The following is a 12736-nucleotide window of genomic DNA, read 5'->3' as shown; positions in this document are numbered from 1 at the left end:
GATAATCTTGAAAAAACAAATTTAAAATTGATAAATAATCTCAAAGAAAGCAATTAAAACAATTAAATCTTAAAATTGAATGAAATAGAGAATAAATCAGTTTTTTCTTGATTTTATCTCAATTTTAGTTCAATTTCCTTTAAAACTGAGAAAAACATCCAATCACATCAATTCACCTGGATTGTGCTTCCTCTTGGAAAATCTTGACCGCTCATCATCATTTGATCTCAGCCTTTGGTTTCTTTCTGAATTTTCTATAAATTCAGGCTCTCATCTCTCATTCAAAAATCCTGGAAAATATATTGTTATTATATTGTTTTTGCTCTAGGTTCATTGAGAATATTGCATACATATTTAGATCATTTGTCTCATTTATTGCTTAAATCTTGTTAGATTAATCTTGCATCCATCTAGCATTAATATCATGCACATATAGATTAAAATCCTTCGTCTTGGTGTTGTCTAGTCACTGGATTGCTTATACAAATCTGAGAGCAATCTTATACTCGCATCTTTTAGAAGGCAATGGGTCGATTTGTTATGGTTTTCATATTCATGTTTATATTTGTCTAATCATGCATGTAATGACTTAATTGAAGTGTTGTGTATTGCAGATACAGATCCTTAGTCCACTTTTCACACACACATTTTTGGTGCCCACCATGGGGTGGAAAACATCTTTTTCGGCCTCAGAATCATTCTTTTTATCCTACAGGTTTCGTCCGTACAGTCTCTGCGAAATATCATATGAGCAGTTTCACTACATTGTACGACATTATATTGAAGCCTGCAGTTTATCGTAAGATACAATATTATATCCTGTAAATTATCGTACGAATCATAATATGGATTCGTACAACATACTTCTTCTGTTATCTTTTGTCGTTCTGTATTGATTTCTGACTTGTACAATAAAAAAATTTATGTCGTTCCATTTTATGAGAATTGTCGTACGATTCTGTTCTCTGCTAGATTAAAAAAAAGTTTCACTTTTCGGGGTTTTTCTTGAATTAAATTTGGATTATGCTAACACTAACCCTGAATTGTCTTTTGTCTGCCTGAGATTTTCAAAGCCTGACCAATTTCTTGCAGGACGCTTTTCAAAGAATTTATCAATCAAACATATGCCTGTCAAAGAATAAAAACAATATGACTACTGATGTGTTGTTTTTGCAGGTTGCCTAAAGAGAAATCAATCAAACATCTTGTATTCTTTAATTTTTTTTAGGCACCTAACTTGCTATCTGGGTAATGAACAAATCTGTCTTTTGTGTTTTTTTGGAAAATTTCAAGAGGTAGGAGAGTATGCTCTTGTCTTTCTAAGACAATCAGAAATCTAGACCCTTGAGGCTTTTTCTTTGTTTGAGATTTGTACATCTTTAGCAGGCCTGCCCTCCCGAGGGGTTGAAAAACTCTTAAAGCCATTATGACCGATGTGAGGGGAACGACTTAAGTGGGAATGACTTTAGTTGAATGACTAAATTCCAAGTACTCCAACCCACTATAAAATAAATGTGATTTGATGAAAATCAAGTCAACGACAGCGCTCAGGAATAGCTCTCCTCAGTACCTTCGGGTATATTGAACCTTGGTTTTCAAGGTTGGGAGACCTCTTAATTGAGTTTATACCTCGATGCGCCAAACAAAACCCTTACTAGATCCAATTAAAATTAGAAGCTACCCGATTCACCTCCGAAAGGTTGATAATCTTTGTGCAAGAGAGATAGTAACTCTCCCAAGACACTTGCCATATCGTGCCTCCATTAGCATTTGGAGTTGGCTAATACGGCGTTGAGAATCCATTGCGTGAGACTCAGCAGCCGTATTCTGATTAGCTATTGGGTGTGTACCTAAGTCAGCAAGCAAAGGTTTTCTTCTCTAAGTCAACTTCCATAGGGTTTGCATGTTGTGATTGGAGTTACTATTCATACTACGTGTTTTCATCCCTCAAACTGGAATACTAAAACTGGAGAAAACAAATCAACAAACTCAGTGATCAAAACTCTATCCGTGTCACAAACTAGTCTATCCTGGTCAAAAATTAGTCCATCTCAGAATTGGTCATACTCAGTTGTCATACCCAGCCATTGAAAAACTCAGAATTTTGTCTTTGTCCTGTTAATAATCGTACAAGCCTGGTCATTTGTCATCCTGCACCATATTTTGTGTCGTACGAGTCTACTAAATTGTTGTGCAAAGCTCAATTCTTTGTCGTATGAAACCCAACAGTCTGTCGTTTCAAGCTAAATCCCATGTCGTACGAAACATAACTGCTTAGAATTATTTGTTGTTCGGGACCTACCCATTTGTCGTACGATACTAGGCAGCAACTCATACGAAATAGAATTGTCGTCGTCCTGAACCTGTTATACTGTTGTACGGTTTCAGAAATTCTATCGTACAAGTCTCTAATTTTTCCAATCTAGAATAGTCAAACCTGTCCAAAATAGTCTACAACGAGCCTAAAATTGGTTATCATCCTCCTGAGCATAAACAACCTTGATAGTGTACCTCTGTTGTTGTGTTGCATGATTTTGTCGATCATCTTTAAGCTAGTTCAAACAAATATCTTATCAAACCTAAGTTAACTTGGATAACGTCTTACACAAGATAGATCATTCCTGAAACCATACCAAATCTTAGTTACTTCTCTCAATCACTACGTTAAACGAACAACTAGCTACAATTTGATCTTGAATTCTGTAACACATTTAGCTCTTGGTCCTGTCGGTTGTAAATGCCTGTTCAAACCAAAAGCTCTTCTAATTTTTTTGACAAAAGTAAGAATCTCATGGATACCTTAGCTCCAATTCCCATGGCTACCTTTGTTCAAATACTTCAAGATATCAAGGAAGAAATATATGACATGGAAATCCAACAAAATAAATCAATGACTCCATTTGAAAAACAAATGTATGATATCAAGTGTGAGAAACTTCAAGAAATGCTAAATCGATTATGTGATTTGACAAGCGAATACCAAAAAATAATTGACAATCAAAGACCAAATCTCAAACAAGCTCACAAGACACCTTCACCAAGACATAAAGACATTTCCTCCAAATGTTCCCCAGATAGATAGTTTACACCTTTGGGGCAATCTATTGAGTCAGCTTTGGAAGAGCTTCTTAAGAACAATCTTATCATATTACCTAAAAAGACCAAATGGGGATGGGAATTTTTTAGTAAGTATTGTGCATATCATAGACAAAATGAACATAAGACTTCGTATTGCATAGAATTAAAACATAAGATTCAAGATCTCATTGATAATGGTGTCATTGAAATTGAAGATCCTAATGACTCACCTAAAGAAAAAGAAGGAACTGTTTCTAAGCATGATCAAAATCGTGAACCTATGTCTAGCAAGGCTCCATATGTGGTCTCCATCCCTTCCATGATGCCTTCATCTCCTAAGACTTCTCAGCAACAACCCATACCATCTCCTTCAAACAATGAAACTTCTCATGTTTACCTTCAAGGGCTATCTCCTATGGAAATCCAAGTTAATGCCGATATTGATACAAGTTCCTCACATGATTTAAAAATCCTAGATCCTATGCCATCATGCACTCCAATTCCAATCATACCCACTCCATAAGGCCCTTTCCAAAATGCTTCCCCATCGTGTCAAAATATGGAGACCTTCCAAGAATCCCCTACACCTATGAAAAATCCTATCCCTTCCTTAGAAGTAACTCCATGTCAAGAGGATAACTTCAAAAATGAAGAAACAAGTCCTATCATAAATCAAGATCAAGACACCAAAACTCCTCAATCCCATCTAATGATTGAAAAAGATCCTATTTCACTAGAATCCCATGATGATCCCCTTATACCTTTCCATTTCTTCCAAGAAGATCCCCTTCCATCTCAAGAGCAAAGCATCCTTCCAAATCCCATTCCTAATCCACTTCCTAAGCAAGATCATGATGCCTCTTCCACCTTTTCAAACGATCCTATTCAAAATGAAGAGCCAAACACCCTTCCTACTCTATCCAATGGTCCTCTTCCATGTCAAGATCAAAGTATCCCTTCGCCTCCTTGTCATAATCCTCCATGTTCAGCTCAAGGATCCATCATGCCTACAAATCCCCTTAGTGATCCTATCATTCCTTGCAAGACACCTCCACCTCATAATGGACCCGCACCACAGTGTATCCTACAAGTCAAAATATTTATAAAGGCAAAGGGGTAGATATTCACAAGCAAGAACCCCTCTATATTAAAGAAAATGTTAAAGGTCATGGCCTCATGGACATCTCTCAAGATGTTGGTATCTCTCATAAATCCTACATTTTTCCAGTTAAATCCAAATATACGCTTTCCCCATCGCCCCTTCCATCCATTCTAGGTCCCTATATCCCTCCATCCCTTATGCGGGATCAACAAAGGCACACATCTTCGAATACCTTCCATCCATCTATTATCCTTCTTCCTCCATTATCCCTCATCCGCTCTATCTACATTCATATCCCTTTTCCACCTTTGATCTTGACAAGGTTAAGGATCTTTGCAAGCTTCACGTGTCCTATCTATTACACTTGATCTAGAACCTTTAGCTCCTCTCCATTGCTTGCTTACATCCTTCATTACTCCCTTTTGATCTTTCTTATCATATCTACCTCCTATCCAGATCTATCCCTTGATCTTGATCAACACTATGGACAAAATGCAAAAACATGCTTTCCACAAACCTCTTGACATGGCCACTTCTTTGGACCATATGGCTTCGTTACGCTATATCCTTGCTTTACATTGCTAAAATCCTTTCTTTACATCGCTAAAATCCTTGTTGTACATTGTTATATCTCGTCCCTATGTTGGATTAACATTGTGAGATAGTCCTTGAAAGCATCCACCATCATTTGCTTATCCATTCATGTACTCAAAATCCCTTTTGCCTTGCTAGACATTAGGGGCAAACATTAAAAAATCTTAAAAATCAGAAAAAGTCCTGAAGAAATCCTAAAAATCAGAAAAATGTCCTGAAGAAATCCTAAAAATCGGAAAATGTCCTGAAAAAATCCTAAAAATCAAAAAAAGTCCTGAAGAGATTCAAAAAAATAAGGAAAAGAAAAAAAGAAAAAAAGGAAAAAAGAGAGAAAATGCCTTGGTGAAAACCTGGTAAACAGGCACCTTGGTAAAATATATATATATATGCATCTCTGCCAAGCAGGTGAAAACCTGGCAAACAGACGCCTCTTGTACTCAAGCGCTCCATCTATCAATGTAACGTTGACATTCCCACTTTCATGCATCTTTGCTTTCGCTTGTACATATTTCAAGCACTTTTGTGACATCCTTGTTCATTGGAACCCTCATGGCTTGAAACTAATCAATGTCCTAGTCTTAGGTTAATCAATCGAGCACATTACATGTCCTAAGCAGTATCAACCAAGTCAACTTTACGTTAGTGAAACCTAGTCGTCCACTCCGAGTTAGTCACCTGTCTCCTGACTACTGAAGAGTTTTATCACTGAGTACACAAGCAAAACAAAACTGAAAACAACTACTAAACAATTTGAGCTATGCATGGAAATTTTCTTTGTGTCTTGTCTTTTATATTTGTTTTCGATTATTGTCCCTCTGAGTAACTCAAGGAAGTCTATCTTGACTAAGAGGATCAAGGATTGGGGGCATAATAATTTCTTTGTTTTCTGCTTGTAGGAATGATTCCAATGATATGGAAACATCTAAATTAGCTTGGTGTCTGTGATAAGAGCCTTCACATTAAGGTGAAATTGACTCACATACCTTGACTCTGCTTATTTGAATGCTACAAGGAGGTTCCATATCATTTCTTTGTCTGTTTTGAGGGAATTTCTTCATTATGCAATCCACGTCCATGCGTAGTCTGTCCAAGGATATGAACGAGAAAAAAGGGTCATTGCAGACAAGATAATTAATATTGCACATGAAAAGCAAGGAACTCTAATATGCCTGCTATGTTTGTAAAATGCTCAATGATGAAAATTAAGCTTTTCAAATCCAGTGACTAGGTTTCGGTTGCATCTCATTTTGCATCTCATCTTGCATTTCATTCTGCATCTCGTGAATTTAGAGTGATTTCGGTATGGTAACACTGATTTCTTTATCTTCTGAATGAGAAGTTGGAAGCTTCATCATTTCTCAACTAAGTGGTCTCTTTTCATCATTTCTCTGATCGAGAACTTGTGTTTTGAGATGTTGGCTGCATACATGAGCATTTAATATAGATTCATACATTTCATTATTCACTCATCTGCATTCATCTTATTGCATAGAAAAATGAAAAAAATTGCATTACTCATTACTCATTTGCATCATCATTTATTTGCGTAAAAAGAAACAAAAATAAACACCCATATTCCATTTGCATTCATTCATCTATACTGAAAAGAAATGCATACATATAGAATAAAGCATATAAAGACATCTCATAAACGAATTAACACAAGTATGATGAATTCCAATCGGACCTCGTATATATATATATATATATATATATATATATATATATATATATATATATATATATATATATATATATATATATATATGTCATGTCAAGTCTAAGGTACAAAATGATGTTGAATGACATATACAAACTCCAATCGGAGCAAGAATCGTATAGGCTACAAAAAATGGGTGTGTCTACAAAAAATATCCAAGCTACAACAAGAAATAATCTAACTAGCACCCTCTCCCTCATCGCCTGGTGGAGGAGGAGGAGCCTGATGACCGGGATCCTGACGAGGCGCTCGCACTCCCTCTGATCGTGCCATATACTGTGAGTAGGGTATCACCTGCTGCGCAACAGGAACTACGACATTATATGCTGCCACATAATAAGTTGCCCTACTACTTTGGAGAAGGACCTCATGTCATAAAGCCTCTATCTCTGCTCTCAACTCTGCCCTCAATAATGCGATCTAGTGATCACGCTCGACCCTCACCTCGGCAAGCCATCAGTTTCACTCCGTCAGCTGAGTCTAAGCCACTGTCAACTGTGACTACAGCTCTACAAGACATGCTCTCATCGACCGCCCTGCATCAGTCCCTTGCTCTCTCGCACGCTCTCCACCCCCATCTCCACCTATGGCTCCACCCTGCTCATCCCGCCACTGCCGAACCTGTCTCAGAGTTGTTCGTTCCTCCGCAGTCCCACTCAATCTCACTCCTACATGTCCTAGGGATCCACCCTCACCCCTCTATTGTCCACCCTCAGCTAGAACCCTGCTATTGCTAGCACCAGGATCACCACCTATCCGCCATGGAGCCTTAGCTCTCTGTGCATGTCCCTGCCTATGTCCCTGTCCCTGTGTCGGTGCGGAGGCATCATCCTCAACATCCTCAATATGAGGAGCCTACTCACTCGGATCCGTGAATCGAGGGAATGGATGCTGCTGAAAATAATCTCTATACTCGAGCAATACCCCCGCATCCGCCACATCATCCATATAATCCCACCTCAGGCAATGTAAAACAGTCAATTCCTGCATCGCCAAAGCATAAGACAACCATGGAGACCATCCCTATCTCTCCTCATCTGTGTAACGAGCATAAGTTGTGTACTCCTACGAGATCCCCTGAGGCCGGCCATACTACCTCATCACTCAAGAAATGACAAATCGCTCCACAATAGTCTGTGATCTCCTGATCAGTGGGCATGTAATAAAAAGGTCCTTGCAAACTAGCTGCCAGTCATCCCATGGCTCTAAGCCTCTGTACGGTCTCCATACAACGGCTATCAGGTCATCTAGCTACTGTCTCCAAAAATCTGTCTTGCCTAGATGGGGTTGTGTAATGTATCTGACATACTTATATATAATTGGTTGCCTGAGCTCTCTACTATCATCTACTATGGGCTGACAAATGGGAAAGTGCTCCCAAGCCCACACCCGCAAAATATACACACCAGTGGCCATGCTCCGCCCATCTCTATACACAATCTCATGCATCTCTCGATACATGTGGGCCAATAAACATGAACCCCAACCAAGCCTCTGAGGGGTCTCTATCAATATCTCTAACATTCAACCCCATCCGCACTGGAAGCCCTGCTGCCCTCTGTCTGGCATCAGAAAACAACCTATAAACCCTGTTAGAACACATGCTAGAGGAAACTCCTCGCTGTACCTGCTCATCAGTATGTCCCAACTCATGGAATGAGTCAAAATGTCAGGATCACTGAAGACATGCCTCACTGCCTGTAATCCTGGAAAGTGCCCTGAATCATAATCCACCTTATCCCCAGCAAAAGGGATATGCAGGATCCTATATACATCCTTGGGAGTGATAGTCAACTCCCCCACCGACAAATGAAACATGTTATGCTCTGAATGAAAACTCTCAACCAATGCCGTGAGCATTCCGTGGTTCACACGGATATCAGGTAATCTCAATAGATGAGTCAAGCCGCACAAGTCAATATGAGCCTGTTCAACCTCAGATAAATGTCAAACTAATGCCATAGTAAGAGGATAAACGCATCTAAACAACACAAGAGGTAATCGAACCTGCAAAAACCCAACAACGAAGCATCAAAAAACATTCCACATGAGCCTACAAGAGAAGCAAAACATCACGCAAATCCAACTAAGTCAAATGCAAAATCAAAATTTCATGTTTAGACCTTCAAAAATGCTCATTGTCTCTTGAACGACAAAACACAATGAAGCAGAACCTCGTACGAGCCAAGATTAGCTTTCGCACGATAAAAAAACCCCAAATGACATACTATTGGCTCTCGCACGACAAAATGGTCTTTTAATAGACTTGTTGTACGATACGAGGGTGCATCCCGAATGACAAATCTAATGGGTTTAAATGACAAAAGAAATTATGTGAGTTACTTGTACGAGACAGAATCTTGTCTCGCACGATAAACCGTGACGCCCGACCCCAAACATGCGAAAACTTGCAAAATGAACAAAAAAATTCAAAATTGAAAACATAAACAGGCTTAAGATCGATCACTTATTGTTGGCTCATAGTTTTCGGGTCAATTATGTCTCCTCTAGCGCTTGAATCGATGCTGACGAGTAGGGACCACCATTTTCTTCACAGAAGGCTTTTTGAATTTTCAAACTTGGAGGGTTAAAATGAATTGAAAATGATACTTTTGTCCCATATATAGCCAAAAACCTAATTTTTCAACTTGCTCCGATGGACATGAAAATTGTACCCTTAGCTAATTAGGCTGTCCTGAGTTCATTTTCGGGATCGAAATCGAAATTCGAGATAATTTTTCTAGTCAATTTCACAATTTTTGGACCACTTAGCGCTCTTTTCATCAAAGCTTATTCTTTCTTCTAATTGCGCTCAATTTCTCATGAATCAACGCTGAATCTCAATTTAATTTCTACAAATCAACTTTGCGCTTAATTTCTTATCAATCAATGCAAAAATTCCAAAAATTCCTCTGATTCAATTTGTGCTCAAACAACTTATCATCACTAAAAATTGCCTAGAATCGTTATGTACCCTCGCTATCTTTCGATTTCGCTCCCGAGGGGGCATACTCGTGACCTTATGACCTCACATCTTCAAATGTCGAGAAAATTTTCAAATCTTCATTGAAAGTCGAGCAAAACATCTTTTTCAACTAAAGAAAATCAATCAAATTCTTATCGCTAGGGGCATCTCAACTTCATTGCTTTATATCAAGTTGAGATTTCTCGATCATCTGAATTAAATCAATCGCTAGGGGCATATCAGTTTCATCGCTTCATATCAAGCTGATATTTGTCTTCATCTGAATCAATCTCTTAACGTTAATCAGTTTCATCGCTTTTCATCAAGCTGATTATTCGTTTAAACTCAATCAAGGGTTTAAAGAGTATCTTCGATCACACTCAATCTAAGCTGGTGTTCAGTATTCATTGCTTTGGATCAAGATGGACAGTTTATCCTCATCGTATCTTGATCAATTAAGTTCAAGATCGATTTTTATCATCACTCACGGTGTTTAGATCAATCAAGTTCTAGATCAGTAAGATCCACTTCTTGATCAATCAAGTTCAAGTTCAGTATCTTTTGTTTTCTATCGTTCCTAAGTTCAATCAAGTTCGGGAACGGTATCGCTTTAATCAGACTTCATTCATCTTCATCGCTTCGAATCAAGCTAAACACCTCACTTTTCATCTAGTTCATGATCAATCAAGTTCAGAGCTGGTATCTCCTAGACATCAACTATTCTTTGAACCAACACATTGCTCGCACATTAATTCAAAGAGGGGCAAATGTAATACCCTAAAAATGGTCATCTAAACCATGAGCCCCTAATCTTGACAACGTCACCAAGGTCCTAACCAAAGGCAATTAAATAAATCTTGAGCACACAATTAATTTCTAAAATCATCAAATGTCACATGGCAAATTAATCAACCAATATTAATTAAATATTTATTTAATTAATTAAATCATTCCAAGTAAATCATTTTAAACAATTATCTTATTTATTTTATTAAATATCCTAGCATATTTAATTAAATAAATCAATTTGTCATTAAATCATCAAAAAGAGGAATTAATTTGAAAAATAAATAAAAATTGCCATAAATCTTCAAAAAAAGGAAACAAATCAAGAAAGAGGAATTGGAAATTATGAGCACAAATCTTCAAAAAGGAAACAAATAAATAAAGGAATTAATTGACAAAAAAGAATTAAAAATTGAGAAAAGAAATCAATTGGAGATAATCTTGAAAAAACAAATTAAAAATTGATAAATAATCTCAAAGAAAGCAATTAAAACAATTAAATCTTAAAATTGAATGAAATAGAGACTAAATCAGTTTTTTCTTGATTTTATCTCAATTTTAGTTCAATTTCCTTTAAAACTGAGAAAAACATCCAATCACATCAATTTACCTGGATTGTGCTCCCTCTTGGAAAATCTTGACCGCTCATCATCATTTGATCTCAGCCTTTGGTTTCTTTCTGAATTTTCTATAAATTCAGGCTCTCATCTCTCATTCAAAAATCCTAGAAAATATAATGTTATTATATTGTTTTTGCTCTAGGTTCATTGAGAATATTGCATACATATTTAGATTATTTATCTCATTTATTGCTTAAATCTTGTTAGATTAATCTTGCATCCATCTAGCATTAATATCATGCTCATATAGATTAAAATCCTTCGTCTTGGTGTTGTCTAGTCACTGGATTGCTTATACAAATTTGAGAGCAATCTTATACTCGCATCTTTTAGAAGGCAATGGGTCGATTTGTTATGGTTTTCATATTCATGTTTATATCTGTCTAACCATGCATGTAATGACTTAATTGAAGTGTTGTGTATTGCAGATACGGATCCTTAGTCCACTTTTCACACACAAACAAGGGCCTCCATAACTAGACACCTTCCAAAATAACGAGGCCTTCATTAAATGCCTTGGCATAAGAAATGGCCTTCCTCTTAGGGACCACAAAGCAGGATAGATCACAGAACTTGATAGCACGACATATCTTGGAGAGAATGCCAAACCTTCTAGTCGCAAAAGTATAAAAATAAAAATGAATCACGGGTCTTATGGTAAAAACTATATTGTGGCACTATCTGACCCTAAAAAAATAAAAATAAAGGACGTATCCGAAGGTGAAAACCTCTCTGAGGCGCTTGAGGATGGAAGGTTTGGCACTCTCCCTATGACATAATATGAAGTGAAATCGTCAATGGTACTGGAGGAGACTATCAAGACAAATATTGGCACAAAGGAAGTTCCACACAACATCTTTTTAGCACAATCTTTGACAGAAAAAGAAAGACCGAAGTTCATAAGTTTCTTCACAGAGCGACAAATCAACTTTGCATGGTCATATGCGGATATGCCTAGATTGGACCTTGATCTAGTAATGCATCATTTGACAGTTACTCAAAGAGATAAACCTGTAAAACATAAATTGAGAAAGATGCATCCGCAAGTGGCACTATTAGTCAAGGTGGAGCTAGAGACATTATTGGATGTTGGATTCATTAGACCAATTGACTACCCCGAGTGGACTTATAACTTGGTACCTGTCAGTAAACCATATCGCAGAATCATAATATGTACAGATTTCAGATACATCAATAAAGCTTGTCCTAAAGATGATTTCCTATTGTCGAACATTGATTTAATAGTGTATCTTACAGCTAGTCATGCAATGTTATCATTGATGGGTGGATTATCTGGGTATAACCAAATCAAAATAGCACCTGAAGACCAACATAAAACAACATTTACTTGTCCTTGGGATACTTTTTATTGGAATGTTATGCCCTTCAGATTAAAGAATCTGGGTGCTACATATCAAATAGCAATGACAACAATCTTTCACGATCTCATGCACGTCACTGTGGAAGATTATGGTGATGATCTCCTGGGAAAATAAATAACAAGAGAAACACACCTTGATATCCTATCTATAGTTTTTGAACGTCTAGAAAAATACAAAGTTAGACTAAATCCCAAGAAGTGTGTCTTTGGGGTGACCTCTGGGAAACTCCTTGGATACATTGTCTCACAAAGAGGAATTGAAGCAGATCCAACAAAAGTGAGAGCTATATTAAAGATGCCACCACCAAAGAATATTATCCAACTTCGATCTCTACAGGGAAAACTTCAATCGATACGCAGATTCATCGTGCAACTTGCAGATAAATGTCATCCTTTTTCCACATCTACTTCACAAAAATATCAAGTTTAAATGGGATAATAAGTGCTAATAGGATTTTCAAATTCTCAAAGACTATATTTTGAATCCACC

The sequence above is a fragment of the Cryptomeria japonica genome, chromosome 2, assembly GCF_030272615.1.
Source record: "Cryptomeria japonica chromosome 2, Sugi_1.0, whole genome shotgun sequence".
NCBI lineage: Eukaryota > Viridiplantae > Streptophyta > Pinopsida > Cupressales > Cupressaceae > Cryptomeria > Cryptomeria japonica.
The sequence above is the reverse complement of the archived record's forward strand: the minus strand, read 5'-3'. Positions refer to the sequence as shown.